Raw genomic sequence first — 16,817 nt, 5'->3', positions numbered from 1 at the left:
CCAAAATTCATGTTGACCTGGCAGCTATCTCAACTATGAAAATCAGGGCCTGAGCATTTCCATGTTCTTCACTCACCTTTTTAGTGGCGCTCTGCCCACCAAGCGTGTGGCTGGCAAAGATGCGACTTCCAGTTTTGTTTTATTAGGGGAAAGACAAACCAGATACACCTGCCTATCAGGTGGGGTTCTTTATATTTTAAGCCTTTTGTTTTTATTACTCAAAAAAGCTTCAATTTTTAAAACATTACTTTAGCTTTCTGACTCTGTGCTTGCACTTTCAACACTTTCACGATGATTATCTGCTCCTCAAGAAGGAAAGCACGTTTGAACCTGGCACGGCCACATTTCACACACGTGGATCCACTGGAGGCCCCGCTGACATGTTTTTTCGTTTTAGACAACCTCATTAGAACTTTAGGGCTCACAGCACAGACTCCTCAAAGTTGACCTGGGCACACACCCCATGCAGATTTTGGTACTTTCCCAACTTTCTTGGTATAAAGGTAAACAATTCTATTGCCAGGGGCTTGGGGCAGCCTAGTTTTGTTAGAGCCTGTATTGTAGGACAGCCTCTGACGGTATGTCAAACGCTGGACCATGGAGAATGCCTGAAATCACCGTCCTGAACGAGCAAAAGGATAGAGCTTGCAAGTTCAAAAGTCAAATTGACTCCAGATGGGGTTCTTGGTGTAATCTGGTGCCTGGCTCTCCTGGCTTATAGATGCCAGTCTCTGGATGTGGCTGAAGCAGATCAGCCTCTCATTCCATTGCCTTGGGAGCACTGATAAAACGCCCAAATCCCAAACTTGCTGGGCTATGAGCCAGACCTCTTTGAAAAGCCACCAGAGTCCCCACCACCCTGTGAGGTTTGTATGGCCAAGCAAGAGCCAGCCAGGTGAACAGTCCTGAGGACATGTTTTTCATCAATTGCTTCTGGAAATAATCTCAGAAATTTGTCTATTAAATATCCATTTCAGGCTAACCTTCTTTTAATTAGACAAAGTTTCTGGCCTCATTCCTTAATCAGTCTCAGTCTGTGCCTTTTCTGGACACTTCTTCCTCTCTATGCAGGTCCTAACTGAAGGTAATTAGGTGGAGAAGGATAGGAACTGGGGAGCTTGTGGTGTGACTGCCCCATCTCCTCCTGCCTCCCTCTAGTGGCAGCCTCAGGGATGGTAGGTATACTAATGTAAATTGTAGATCATACCACATGATGCCCTTGCTTAAAATCTTCCAATATCTTCCCATCACTTGGAATAAAACCCAACTATTAACCAGGCTTGATGAGGCCAAGATTATTTGGATCCTGCTTATCTCGCTGACCTCTTCCACCTTCATTTTGACTTCAAATATGTCACATTCGTGCAACCCTTAGATTCTTTGTACTTGCTTTTGACTCTGTAGAGTTCTCTCCCTCCAGACCCTTGAAGCCTAGCTTCTGCTCGTCATTCAGTTTTCAGCTCAAACACCCCCTCTTGAGAGAAGCCTTCTTTAACCACTCGGCATACAGAAACCCTCTCTTTTCATCACATTGCCACAGTTTATTATTTATTCATGGTACTCATTGCCACCTGACATTTTCTTGTTTATCTTTGTGTTTACATCTTTTACGACATAAATGGAAGCTCCATGCAAGAACAGTGCTAGTTTGTTCTTAGCTCTATATTCCAGTGTTTACACTAGTGCCTGCTCGAGTACCAAGGGACTTACTAATTAATAGATTCTGCCACTCTCCTATTCAACACCCATGGCAGATAGAATTAATCAATCACGGTGTTCTTTCCACTGCACATTACAGCACTGAGAGGACAATTTGCTAGAAATCCTGAATTTACCCCATATGCAAAAAAAAATTCAGGAAGAGTAAAGAGCTACTGTAAAGAAATATGAGATGATATTTAAGGGTTAATAATTCTTATATTATTGCAATGGGAGGAAAATCTCCATGGAAAAGAAATTACAAAGCTAAGCATAAGACCCAGAAGAAATTAAAGAAAAGATGGACAAATCTGGCAGTAAAAAGGCTAAAATATTTGTAAGACACAGTAAACCAAATTAAAAGGTAAGTGAAGCATTTGGTGAAAATATTTTCAAAATAAATAATCAAGGATTAATAACATTCATTTTCACTTAATTTTAGAAATCAACAAGAAAAAGCACACAATGCTATAGAAAATGGACACCAGATCTCCACAAACAATTCACTCCACACAGATGGCCACTGAGAACATGGAAAGACATTCACCTCACGGATAATCAAGAAAATGAAAATTAACATAGAACTTTTTTTTCTATTATGAAATAATGAAACCAAAAAGATCCAGAGCTGTCGTGGATGTGGAGAAATGGCCATTGTTTTCATAGCAAAGAGTGTGGTGAGTACTGCCCTTTGGAAGGTGATTTGTCAGTACCCACCAAAATTCATACCGAACGTGTACAATAATTTCACATTTAGGTATTTCAAGTAATTGACATATTCGAATAGGAGTGCATGTTAATTGCTCATCTCTATAGTTTTCTATTCTGAGCGTGCCAGTTTATGGCCTTAGCCTGCTTGTCTGCCATTAGCTGGTCAGCTGGCAAGATGTGAAGATGTAGAGAAGCACAAACAGGGCACTGAAATTGACTTCATCCTACAAGGACTATTGAACTCTTGTACCATTTCATTCTCCGGCGTGGAGCCACTTGTTCCGAATAATATAATTACAAGTGTTTCTCAGCAGTGGCCTTACCCCAGAAACTTGCATCCCTCATAACTTGCTGAAAGGATGTAATGATTGCACTTATATTTTTAAATATGACATATTATGCATTCTTTAATTCAGTTAGCAAACATTTATTGACTACCTGCATTTGCCAGGGACTGCTTTAGCCATTCTTCCTCAACCCTTTTGATCCTCCTTATAAAATATGTACAACTTTCTTAAGAAGCGCTGGCAGAAGGATCAAGGCCAGCCATCAGGGTCCACAGAAAAGATGTCCAAGTTTGCACTCAGTCACATCAGAGCCAGAAGGAAAATTATGTTATGAACATTTTTAAAGGCAGAATCTCAAAAACTTTAAAATTTTCCATGTATTGTTAAGTTAACAAAAGTTAACAAAATGCTATGTGTATAATGTTCCCACTTTTGCTAAGAAAAGTGTATTTATACTTTTATGCATATTTATATGAAAATTTCTGGAAGGATATATTCAGAACTTATTTTCTTGAATGGTGCAATTTCAGATTTTTATTTCATTTTTTCTTAGTTTTGTTCTAAGTGTTTTTTTACTAATATGTATGACCCAATAATCTCAGAAATGAAAACTAGTTAAGTACAGAATATATTTATATAGCTGCAGTTTATAGTTAAACACAGAAATGTAAGAGCTAAAAATGGGCTCTATAACTAAATGTCCAGTTTCCTTTCCATTTTTTTCTGTCCTTTCTAAACTCATGAATTAGAAAGTTGGTTTCTAAAAGTTTTTTAGCTACTCTAAGTCTCAGTTTCTTCACCTGAAAACAGTGAGAATAGGTAATAAGTACCTCCATAAGTCCTTGGTTTGAATTAAATGATACCGAGTAAGAAAGCCTAGTACAGAGCTTCACACTTAGAAATGCTCCATGTTCCTTCCTTCCTTCCTTCCTTCCTTCCTTCCTTCCTTCCTTCCTTCCTTCCTTCCTTCCTTCCTTCCTTCCTTCCTTCCTTCCTTCCTTCCTTTCCTTCTTCCCTTCCTCCCTCGCTCCCTCCCTCCCTCCTTTCCTCTCTCCTTCTCTTTGTTCCTTCGTTATAGAGGCAAATGTTAAAGTCAGTTAAACATTAGGGAGTCTATAAAAGCCATAACTATACACCCAGGACTTGTCAATATAGTCTCACTTCCAAATACTTCATTCCATTGCCGGACTATGTGTACAGGTTTTGATTTCAGATTCATGATTTTCATCAGGCTCATGTTCCTTTGGTTATCTTTTCATGACATCTAATAGTTTGGGGCACTTACCAAGTGCCACCCAATCTTCTGAAATGAGAAAAATAGCTCTGAGAGTCTGACATATGGCTGTCTACAGCTTCATTGATAGCCAAAGCCTCATACAGTTAACTGGGATGTTACTTGCCTTCCTTAATGGTTAGGCAGCCTTACTTAATTGGAATGGTAAAAGTGCTTCTCAATAAATATGTATTTTTCAACCCCAGTAACTTTAAGGATTAATTTTTTTTAAATCAGGAAAAGTACTGAATACATTTTATAAAGCAAAGATAACATTGAAACTAAAAGTTGATAAAACTTCACCAAAAAATAAAACTATAGATAATTCACCCTAATAAATATTTATGCAAAAATCTTCAAAAAATTATTATCAAATATACATTAAAACCATATGTGCATATTTTTAGAAAAGCAAAAGTGGTTCAATATTAGGAGTTTCAGTTGAATAATTTATCATATTAATAGACCTAAAAAGAAAAATCATATAATTATTTCCAGAGATGCAGAAAAGGCATTTGCCAAATTCCACTTATGAATTTTACAGACATATAAAAAGAAAATGACAATGTAAGATTTGATGGATACTTCCTTGACATATATAAAAATTATATATGTAACATTAGTAACAAAGACAGAGGCATTTTCTCACTAAAATTAGTAATAAAATGAGTAATATCCATTATCTCCATACAAAGCTGCTCATGAAATCCATTGTTATGTAACATCTGCAATGATTACAACATACTTACAACAAAATGTTACATAGCAATCATCTTCACTCTCCTTATTCCTGAATTTAATGGAAAAGGCTCTGGCTTTGTTGTTAAGGTCATATGCAATTTTATATTAATTAATATAATAAAAACAGAATATTAATTAGCAAATGTTATATAATTAATAGATATTAATATGTTAAAGAAAATTCCTGTAAGACTCTGAATTAGAAAAACAAAAGAAAGTCATACCATGTTTCTGGGGAGAATGATTCAACATCATAGAGATGCCAATTTTTCCTAAGTTAACTTATAAATGTAATGCAAGCCCATAAAAATACCACCAGATTTATTTCTTTTTTCTGTAGCCTGACAAGTGGATTACAAAATTCATTTGGAAGTATATTTTATGAGCAAGAATATCCAGAAAAACTCTGGGAGAGAGGAACTAGGAGGGAAGCTAGCCTACTAGATATTAAAGCACCCTGCCAACCTTTGTAAGTATAAAAAATGGTACTGGTGCATGAATAGACAGGCAACCCAGTGAAACTAAAGAACAAACAAACAAGGAGAAATCATTACAACTGCAAATTTAATAAATGATCAAGGTGTCTTCTCAAATCAGTGGAGAAAAGATCAACTTTTTGATAAGTAACATTTGGGTAACTGGATGGTCATATAAAAAAGATATGACGTATTTATTTCTTACACCATACACCAGGATAAATTCCAAATGGATGAGAGATTTCAGTGTGAACAATTAAAACATAAGTACTGAGAGAAACCAAGATGGCGGCATAGGTTAAACACCTAACCTGCAGCCGGGCACAACAATTTCAAAAATACAACTAGAGGTCAGAACGGACATCGTCCAGAACCACAGGAGAGCTGGCGGACTGAAATGCCCACAGCTGGGGGGAAGGAGAAGGCCACGGGGACAGTCGGGGAAGCCGTAAAAGCCTGAGGTATGGAGAAACGGGCGGAGACACGAGCACACGCGCCTGCGGGGAGGATGGAACCGGAGAAGAGGGGGCGGCTGATGACCTGGCCGGAGTTCACTGGCAGGAAGGAGATAAAGGCTCCGGAGTGCGCTGAGCACCGGTTCCGATTGCACTGAACCCCATTCCGGGCGAAACCCTGGGAAACTCACTCACTTTCGCAACTCCGCCGCCCCCGCAGGATGCCCGGCCCGGGACGCTGGGGACGCCGCCACAGCGGCGGCGCCCGGAGCCCGGCAGCCTCCCAGCACCCGTCCCCGCCGCGCAGCCCCCCGCGCGCCTGGTGCTGCGGGCCGCGCACCCCGCACACCGAACGGAGGCCCGGGCGCCCTCTCCGTGCACCTCCCGGCGGCGCTAGACTTCAGTAGAGTTGACTGAATTCAAGGGATTAAGAAGTATAAATTGGGGGGACGCCGCGGCGGCGACGTCCGGAACGCGGCGATGGCGGTGCCTGGAGCTCGGCGGCCGCCCAGCGCCCGTCCCAGCCGCGCGGCCCTCGCGCGCCTGGTTTCGCGGGACGCGCGCACCGCGCACCGGACGGAGGCCCGGGCGCCCTTTCCGTGCACCTCCCGGCGGCGCTAGACTTCAGTAAAGTTGACTGAAATGAAGGGATTAAGAAGTACAAATTGAGAAGTTTGAAAAAGATGGCGGCGGAGGTTAAAGGCTGTTCTGTTGCCTCGCACCCAGCGAAATCGGAGGGGATGAGGTGTGGAGGTGCGTGGGTCTGGCTGGTGGCGGGGGAAAGGGGCTTTTGTTCCAAACCTAAGGGAGATTAGCTCTCCATCACCCTGAAACCCATCTTCTGGCGAACCCCGGGAAACCCAGATGCCTGCGGGGAGAGGCGGGACTCTTGCAGAGGTGCGCCCAGCAATCAGTGTTTGCTGCGCTGGAGTGCGGAACGAGGGGACTTAGATACATGGAAGGCAGAAGGACCAGACTCACAGCCATCTTGGCTCGCCGCACCATGGCCTGTTGGCGCCCTGAGACCCCGCCCCGCCCTGGGTCCCGCCCAGCACGTCTTGAAGACCTGCCCCGCAAGTCTTGCAGGCACACCTGCGCCCCAAGCAACGGCTTATGCATGTGGGTGGACTGCCCTCTGGCAGCGGACCAGATGATCTGCTGTTCTAGTCGGACTGCTCCAGGGCCACTCAGACAGGAGGAAGAAACTACAGTTTTTGCTGTAATCCTTGCTGAGTGCCTAAGGCAGTAGCTGATCTACACCCCATTGGAGACCCAGAAACGAGGGCATCTAGTGGTCTGTGGGAGATGACACCAGATTTCAACCACGTGCATAAGGGACACATTCAACGGGAATATTCAGTGAGCGCCAAAGCTTTGCTGCACCAAGACCCGGCCCATAAACGTGTCTCCTGCACAGCAACTCTTCCTTTATAGACAAAGAGAGCCCCCCCAGTGACACCAACAACAATCAAGACTTAACTATACAAAGGAGGACCAAGATGGAGGCATAGGGCGGAAGCCTGATTGTTGCCTACCACAACAACTTTGAGACTACGACAAGAGAGCAGAGCAGACACCATCCAAGACCACCATAGGGCTGGCTGAGTAGATGCTCTACAACTAGAATAAAAGAGGGGGATGTGGGATGATGCTGATGCCGGTGACCCAAAGACCACACTTTAAGAACTACGGCTCAGGCGACACAAAAGAACTATGGCTCAGGCGATACAACAGCGGCCTGGAACGTGCTCGGCGCAGTTCCCCCGGCGGTCTCCAGCTGAGGGGACGGCTCCACTGGCAGCCAAGCACGGACAGACGAGCCCCTATGAGACATGGGGTGGGAGACTCCGCGCTTGCTGACCTCTGAGTCCGTCAAGAATCTCAACACCCCGGAAGCGGCCAGGTGCGCATGCTCGGCGACCGGCCACCGATGCAGACCCAAGGGCCGACACAGCGATGCCAGACTGGCCCACCGCCATGCACCGGGTGCACTGGAGCTTCGCCGAGCCGCCGCCCGACGAGTTCTGCAGCAGCCGTACTGGAGCTCCGGAAGGATGGCCAGGGGAATTGCTGAGGGGGGATTGACCGGCAGGAATTGGGATCGGGAAGACGGGGCCCCGCTGAGACCCGGGTGCGGGCGGGGTTGCGCGCCTCTGGGCTCGGGTGTGGTCACACGCCTCTGGGTATAAGTGAGGCCTCACGTCCCTGGGTCTAGGTGAGGCCACATGCCCCTGGGTCCAGGTGAGGCCGGACTCCGGGTCCGGGTGAGGCCAAGTGCCCCTGGACCCGGATGACGCTGGATCCCGTGCCCGGGCGAGGCCAAGCGCCCCTGGGTCTGGGAGAGCCCACACACCCCTGGGTCCAGGCGAGACCATGTGTCCCTGGATCCGGGTGAGGCCGCGTGCACCTAGGCCCGGGTGAGCCCAAGTGGCCCTGGGTCTGGGAGAGGCCAAGCGTCCCTGGGTCCGGGTGAGACCATGTGTCCCTGGATCCGGGTGAGGCCTCGGGCACCTAGGCCCGGGTGAGGCCACGTGCCCCTGGGTCTGGGAGAGGCCAAGCGTCCCTGGGTCCGGGCGAGACCATGCGTCCCTGGATCCGGATGAGGCCTCGTGCACCTAGGCCCGGGTGAGCCCAAGTGGCCCTGGGTCTGGGAGAGGCCAAGCGTCCCTGGGTCCGGGTGAGACCATGCGTCCCTGGATCCGGATGAGGCCTCGTGCACCTAGGCCCGGGTGAGCCCAAGTGGCCCTGGGTCGGGGAGAGGCCAAGCATCCCTGGGTCCGGGTGAGACCATGTGTCCCTGGATCCGGGTGAGGCCTCGTGCACCTAGGCCCGGGTGAGCCCAAGTGGCCCTGGGTCTGGGAGAGGCCAAGCATCCCTGGGTCCGGGTGAGACCATGTGTCCCAGGATCCGGGTGAGGCCTCGTGCACCTAGGCCCGGGTGAGCCCAAGTGGCCCTGGGTCTAAGAGAGGCCAAGCATCCCTGGGTCAGGGTGTGACCATGTGTCCCTGGATCCGGATGAGGCCTCGTGCACCTAGGCCCGGGTGAGCCCAAGTGGCCCTGGGTCGGGGAGAGGCCAAGCGTCCCTGGGTCCGGGTGAGACCATGTGTCTCTGGATCCGGATGAGGCCTCGTGCACCTAGGCCCGGGTGAGCCCAAGTGGCCCTGGGTCTGGGAGAGGCCAAGCGTCCCTGGGTCCGGGTGAGACCATGTGTCCCTGGATCCGGGGGAGGCCTCGTGCACTTAGGCCCGGGTGAGCCCAAGTGGCCCTGGGTCGGGGAGAGGCCAAGCGTCCCTGGGTCCGGGTGAGACCATGTGTCCCTGGATCCGGGTGAGGCCTCGTGCACCTAGGCCCGGGTGAGCCCAAGTGGCCCTGGGTCTGGGAGAGGCCAAGCATCCCTGGGTCCGGGTGAGACCATGTGTCCCTGGATCCGGGTGAGGCCTCGTGCACCTAGGCCCGGGTGAGCCCAAGTGGCCCTGGGTCTGGGAGAGGCCAAGCATCCCTGGGTCCGGGTGAGACCATGTGTCCCTGGATCCGGGTGAGGCCTCATGCACCTAGGCCCGGGTGAGCCCAAGTGGCCCTGGGTCGGGGAGAGGCCAAGCGTCCCTGGGTCCGGGTGAGACCATGTGTCCCTGGATCCGGGTGAGGCCTCGTGCACCTAGGCCCGGGTGAGCCCAAGTGGCCCTGGGTCTGGGAGAGGCCAAGCGTCCCTGGGTCCGGGTGAGACCATGTGTCCCTGGATCCGGGTGAGGCCTCGTGCACCTAGGCCCGGGTGAGCCCAAGTGGCCCTGGGTCTGGGAGAGGCCAAGCGTCCCTGGGTCCGGGTGAGACCATGCATCCCTGGATCCGGATGAGGCCTCGTGCACCTAGGCCCGGGTGAGCCCAAGTGGCCCTGGGTCTGGGAGTGGCCAAACGTTTCTGGGTCTGGGTGAGACCATGTGTCCCTGGATCCAGGTGAGGCCTTGTGCAACTAAGCCCGGGTGAGGCCACATGCCCCTGGGTCTGGGAGAGGCCAAGCGTCCCTGGGTACGGGTGAAGCCAGATCCTGGGTCCGGGTGAGGCCGTGCGCCCCTGGATCCATCCGGGTGAGGCTGGGTCCCAGGCCCGGGTGAGACCACGCGCCCCTTGGGTATGGGTGAGGCCACGTGCCCCTTAGTCCAGGTGACGCCGTGCCCCTGGGTTCGGCCGAGACCAAACCAGAGGGAGTCGGACCTCCATTACCACCATTTGTCCACCATCCAGAGCTGAGGGGTCAGTGCTGACATGTACACATAAGGAACTACTGGTCATCGAAATTGGGTCTCAAAAGAACTGTTGGTCCAGGGGGAAGCTCGCTACAGATTGATTCATTTGCCTGTCAGCATAAATATTATTGCTCGTCTCACATTCAGTTCTTATTAGTATATATCTAGTGACATTTGATCTCATTCATCTAGAGGAAATGATGAACAACATAGACTGAGGAACAAGAACAGAACCAGAATCAAGGAGGCATCGATCGGACTATCGGGCCTCAGAGGGAGGATAGGGGAGGGTAGGGGGAGGGTGGGGGGAGGGGGAGAGTTCAACCAAAGGACCTGTATGCATGCATATAAGCCTATCCAACGGTTAAGTTCAACAGGGGATTGGGGCATGCGTGGGGAGAAGGGTGGGATGGGAATGGGGGGATGAGGACAAATATGTGACACCTTAATCAATAAAGAAATTAAAAAAAAAAAAAAAAAAAAAAAAAAAAACATAAGTACTAGATAAAAACATAAGTGAATTTCACTATAACTTAGGGTAGAAAAAAATCCTATTATTCAAAATTCTAAAGACTTATAAGAAAAAATAAACTATGAAAAGTAAAGAAAAACTTTTTGTCTGGAAAAAGATACTATAAGCAAAGCGGGGGTTGGGGGGGAGTCAAACTGGAAAAAATATTAGCACCTTGTAAAACAAAAAATTGTGTCACTGAAAATCCCTAACATATTTAGGGCTTCAAAAAAAATCTTAGATACCAATAATTATATAGAAAATGGACTAAAGAATAACAACAACAGCAAACCATCTGATTAAAAAATGGGCAAATGATCTGAATAGAAACTTCTCCAAAGAGGACATACAGATGACTAATAGACATCTGAAAAAACAAAAAGCTCAATATCACTAATTATCAAGGAAACACAAATTAAACCACAATAGATATCACCTCACACTGGCTATCATAAATTAATCAACAAACAACAAGTGTTGGTGAGGATGTGGAGAAAAGGGAACCCTCATGCACTGATGGTGGGAAGGCAGATTGGCGCAGCCCCTGTGGAAAACAGTATGGAGGGTCCTCAAAAACATTAAAAATGAACCTGCCTTATGACCCAGAGATTCCACTTCTGGGAATTGAAATGAAAAAATCCAAAACACTAACTTGAAAAGGTTGTACAGTCCCATGTTCTTATATATGATATATTGCCGCATTACTTACAATAGCCAAGATAGGGAAGCAACCTCAGTGTCCATTGATAGATGAATGGATAAAGAAGAATGATTACCCAGCCATAAAAAAAGAATGAAATATTGCCATTTGCAACAACATGATGGTCCTAGAGGGTACTGTGCTAAGTGACATAAGCCAGACAAAGCCAAATACCATATGATTTCACTTACATGTAGAATCTAAAAAAACAAAATAAATTAACAAAACAAACAAACTCATAGATACAGAGAACAAACTATGATTTCTAGATGGGAGACAGGTTGGGGAGCTGGGTGAAAAAGGTGAATTAAGAGATTAAGAACAACAAATTGGACAGTGTGGTGGTTACCAGAGGGAAAAGGGTGGTGGGAGTTGAAGGGGGCCTAATACATGGAGATGGAAGGTGATTTGACTTGGGGTGGTAGGCACATAGTGCAATAAACAGGTTTTGTATCATAGAAATGTATGCTTGAAACCTATATGATCCTACTAAGCAATATCATCCCAATAAATTTAATTTAAAAACCTAAGCAAACTAATTTTTAAAAAATCAACAACAAATTGGCAGTTATAAAATAGTCATGGGGATATAAAGTGCAGCATGGGGAATATAGTCCACAATCCTATATAATAAAGAGGTAATATGCAAATTGACCATCACTCCAACATACAAGATGGCCACTCCCATGTGGTCAAAGATGACCACCACAAGATGGCAGGCAGAGGAGGGCAGTTGTGAGTGATCAGGCCAGCCAGGGAAGGCAGTTGGGAGGGACCAGGCCTGCAAGGGAGGGCAGTTGGGGGCAATCAGGCCTATAGGTGAGCACAGTTAGGGTGACCAGGCCTGCAGGGGAGGGCAGTTGGAGGGACAAGAACTGCGGGGGAGGGCAGCTGTGGGGGGGACCAGGCTGCAAGAGAGGGCAGTTGGAGGGGGACCGGCCCGGCAGGGGAGGGCAGTTGAGGGAAGTTAGGGGTGACCAGGCTGGCAGGGGAGGGCAGTTGGGGGCAATCAGGCTGGCAGGGGAGCAGTTAATCGTCAATCAGGCAGGCAGGGGAGCAGTTAGGAGCCAGCGGTCCTGGATTGTGAGAGGGATATCTGACTGCTGGTTTAGGCCGGATCCCATAGGGATAGGACCTAAACCGGCAGCCAGACATCCCCCAAGGGGTCCCAGATTGAAGAGGGTGCAGGCTGGGTTGAGGGCCTCTAGTATTGAAATAATTATGTATGGTGTCAGATGGGTACTTGAATTATTGGGAGGGGGATCACACTAGAAGGTATATAAATGTCTAATCACTATGTTGTACACCAGAAACTAATATAATACTATATGTCAACTATAATGGAATTTTTTTAAATTTAACAACATATGTGTGTGTGTGTGTGTGTGTGTGTGTGTGTGTGTGTGTGTGTGTATAGATATAGAGATAGAGATAGATAGAGAGAGATAGAGATAGAGATAGATAGATAGTTAGATAGATAGATAGATACACAAACATACACATATATATAATGGATTAGCAAATAAATTAATAGCTCACAGATAAATAAATGTATAAATTTAAATGACCCAATCACATGAATATTTGCTTACTTTACTTCATAATAAAAAAAAGTCTGCTTTAGATTGAGATGTCATTTCTCATCTATTAAGTAGCAAATCCAAATTGTCTTATTAGTTTGGCAAAACCTGTAGACCAGGCTTTTTTAAAACAAGTGAGCACTTTCATATATGGCTTATGGAATTGCAAAGTGGTACAATTCTTACAGAAGGAAATCTGACAATATCTAACAAAATTATATGTGAATTTAAACTTTGATTTAACAACCCCACTTCTATGAATGTATTCCAAAGATACACTGGCAAAATAAAACAAAAAAAGGAAGGAAGGAAAGACAAGATTATAATTTCAAGGTTATTTATTGCAGAATTAATTATAATAGTAAAAACATGGAAAAGTCTCAACTGTCCATCAATAGGAGATTGGTCAAATAAATCCTGATACATTTACATAACGCAGCCACAGGCAGCTTTATAGAAGAATAAGAATAGCTATGGAAAGCCTACTATTACTGAGTGATACCTAGGATAAAGTATGTGAAAAAAGCAAGGTAAGGCAAATGTGAATAGTGTGCTATTTTTAAGTAAAGGGAGTATGGATAGATGTATAGGTCTGTTTATATTAATAAAAAGGAAATGATAGAAGGCTAAACCATGAAATTAAGAGAAAATGGGGCTCTGGCTGAACGGCTTGTTTGAAGCATTATTCCCTACACTGATAGGTTTCTGGTTCGATCCCAGTGGGGGTAAGTATGGAAGGCAACTGATTGATCCTTCTCTCGCTTGCTCTCTCTCTCAAATCAATAAAATATATCCTCCAGTTTAAAAATTAATAAAAATATATAAAGTACAAAGATGGCCACCACAAGATGGCCATGTGGTCAAAGATGGCCACCACAAAATGGCCAGCAGAGGAGGGCAGTTGTGAGTGATCAGGCCAGCCAGGGAAGGCAGTTGGGAGGGACCAGGCCTACAAGGGAGGGCAGTTGGGGGCAATCAGGCCTATAGGTGAGCGCAGTTAGGGTGACCAGGCCTGCAGGGGAGGGCAGTTAGGGGAACAGTGATTGGAACATATATTACACTCAGAAAATTTCAGCTATCATGTTGATCATCAGCCTGGATAGTGGAATGAGAACAAAGCTGGTTTAAATCTTGATCCTTCCATTTATGAACAAGGAACAAATTATTTGGTTACATTTAGAAATATATATATATATATAAAAGCACCTTCTGTGTGCTAGTATCAAAAAACTGGGTCACTGCTCCTGAGGAGGAAGCAGTCTACAGTCTGTCTCCCCAGTTCTGAAATTGTTATCCTGACAGTCACAGATCATAATGCCAGCACTGAGTTGGTTTGCAAATGCAGCAAAACAGGTTCCAATGGCCCCACTGGCCTGGCTCAGTAGTTGAGCATCGACCTATGAACCAGGAGATCATGGTTCGATTCCCAGTCAGGGCACATACCTGGGTTGTGGGGCAACCCAGTGATCCCCAGTGTGGGGCAAACAGGAGGCAGCCGATCAATGATACTTTCTCATCACTGATGTTTCTCTCTCTCTCTCTCTCTCTCTCTCTCTCTCTCTCTCTCTCTTTCTCTCTCTCTTCCTCTCTGAAATCAATAAAAAATGGTCACAGGTCTCAACCTCTGGCTGGCTAAAGGTAATATATTGACCTAAGTTATGTTTCAGTTCCTGGCCCCTAAGATGGAGCAAACCCCTGGCTACTTTCCTATGAGACTAGGCAGAGGGACAGACCTTAGAGTTGTCCTGAAGACCTGAAAAAATGATTTACTACCCTTTCCTTACATCCAACCAATCAGCTCCCAACAGCTCCTTAACCCACAGTATTTCTTGATTTTGTCCTGTAGAACCTGTAACCTACAGGCCATTGGGGTGCTGGGTCTTTCAGAGTGCTCACTCCCCTCACTCTGGGTTGGCCAATTCAATATTAAACTATTTTCCTTTCCACACTGTACACTCCTGCTCATGCATTTTGGGGGCCATTGCCCACAGGCAGGCGGACTCAAATCTTGGGGTTTTGATAACACCCCAGCTTGACTGGCATCATGAGCAGTGTAAGGGAAGGAACAGTCTATTTCCTGCATAGTCCACGGAACAATCTTTCTCTGTTCTTTATATTCTGCTGGATTGAGAACCTGAATGTTTCCATGGTTACAAAGGCCACTTAATGGGGCAAAGGGCAGAGTACACATAGCATGGGAGCATCTAAAATGACAAATGTCATGCATGCCTTTGTCTGGGGCCGCATGCTAAGGAATCAGAGCAGGACTTGTGAAGTCACTTTAGGCCGGGAGGACACTTTTTGGAAAGTCTTTCACACAAAGGTGCTAAAAACTACACACAGAGATGAAACCCTCCCTCGATTTAAACCCTTCCAGGATTACCATCACTCAAAGGATAAAGTCCATATTCCTTCACTCAGCATACGAGGCTCTGCACAACCTGTTCCCGGATATTGATGTGTCTCCTCCTTCAGGCACGCAGGCCCATGGCTCAGCCTGCCCTTCTGCACTCTCTCTCCTTTGACTGGCAAACCCTACTTTTCCCTTTGGGCCAGTTCCTGGATCACTTCCTGGCAGCCTTCATGCCCCTCTCAGAATTTATAGCCCCACCCAAACCCTCCATGGCCCTTATACTCTTATATTGATTGGTTTACATGCCTTTCTCCCCTGTGAGACTGCAAGATCCTAAATAGCAAGACTATGACATATGTTATTTACCTTGCAACATCCAGAACTGAAAACATAGGAGACACTAAAAAAAAAGAATTAAAGAAAGAAAGGCTTTTCAAAATAAATGATACCACCTAGGGAGTATTCTTACTTTAAAAATGTTGACCATGATCCAGAACCTAACTTCTTTTTCAAAGAAAAGACAGCGATAGAAACAAGCAAAATTATACTATCAGGAAACTATCGTAACATAGGTTTTTTGGCTATCTGACACAGCATGGAAAAGAAGAAAGAGAGTCAGATGAGGGACTCTTCTAGAATAAAAGAGACTTAAATATATATCACAATCAAATGCAATATGTAAGCCTCTTTTAAAGATTTTTGGGGATGATTAGGGAAATCTGAGTATAGAAAGAGTATTAGAATTATTAAGTTATTATTGCTCATTAGACATGAAAATTGTATTTTGGTTATATCTGAAATGTCCTTACTTAAGGGCAAAATAATGTGATGTAAAGAATTTTCTTTAAAATACTACAGCAAAATAAATGTAAAATCTGCTAACCATACAAATAAGGCATTTTGGGGGTAAGTGATATAATAAAAATATATATACATTTGGTCTTTGTCCCCCATTGCTGGCACAGAGCTCCTAAAACTCTTGAGATTCCCTGAGCCTTTCAACCACACCAGAGTTTATACTAATGAGGGGATTCCTGGTAATGACCCAGATGGCTTCAGGACGGGGGCCAACCTTGTGACTAGTAGGTTAGAACTTTCAGCCCCACTCCCAACTTTTGGGGAGGGAAAAGGGACTGGAAATTATTGGCCAATCACAATCACTAATGGCTAATAATTTAATCAATTGTGTCTATATAATGAAACCCTAAACAATATTATAGAAGCCCCACATAAAAACCCTGCGCAATTGGGTTCAGGGGCATTTGGGGGTTGGGGAACACATCCATGTGCTGGGGAGATGCACACCTGCAGAGGGCACGGAAGCTCAGCTGTACCCCTCCCCCACATAATTTATCCTCTACATCTCTTCTAAGTGGCTACTCAGAGCTGTATCTATTGTAAGGACAGTGGTAAGTAAGGCAGTTTCCTGAATTCTCTCTGTCATTCCAGTGAATTACCAAACCTGATGGGGGCTAGGCTGGGAACCCCTGAACTTGTAGTTGGCCAGGCAGAAGAAGTTCAAGTAGCCTTGGGACTCCATTTGCAGCTGGCATCTGAAGTGGGGTCAGTCTTGTGGCACCGAGCCCTTGACGTGTGGGGGTCTGTGTTCACTCCAGGTAGTTAGGGTCAGAATTGAATTGAATTGTAGAGCACCCAATTGATTGTTACAGAAAAATGACCAAGTGTAGATAATTGTGGCAAAATACAGATAATAATTGAATCTATGGGATGGGTATATGATAAGTTATTACACTATTCTTTCTACTTTGGTGTGTTTCAAAACTTCCCTAA

The 16,817-nt window shown here is 45.9% G+C and overlaps 1 pseudogene; it reads right to left on the bottom strand.

The window, feature by feature from the left end:
- Positions 1 to 236: 236 nt before the first annotated feature.
- LOC114234900 (60S ribosomal protein L34-like) lies at positions 237 to 599 on the bottom strand (annotated as a pseudogene).
- Positions 600 to 16,817: the final 16,218 nt, after the last annotated feature.

The sequence above is a fragment of the Eptesicus fuscus genome, chromosome 2 (assembly GCF_027574615.1).
Source record: "Eptesicus fuscus isolate TK198812 chromosome 2, DD_ASM_mEF_20220401, whole genome shotgun sequence".
Classification (NCBI taxonomy): Eukaryota; Metazoa; Chordata; class Mammalia; order Chiroptera; family Vespertilionidae; genus Eptesicus; species Eptesicus fuscus.
The sequence above is the reverse complement of the archived record's forward strand: the minus strand, read 5'-3'. Positions and strand labels throughout refer to the sequence as shown.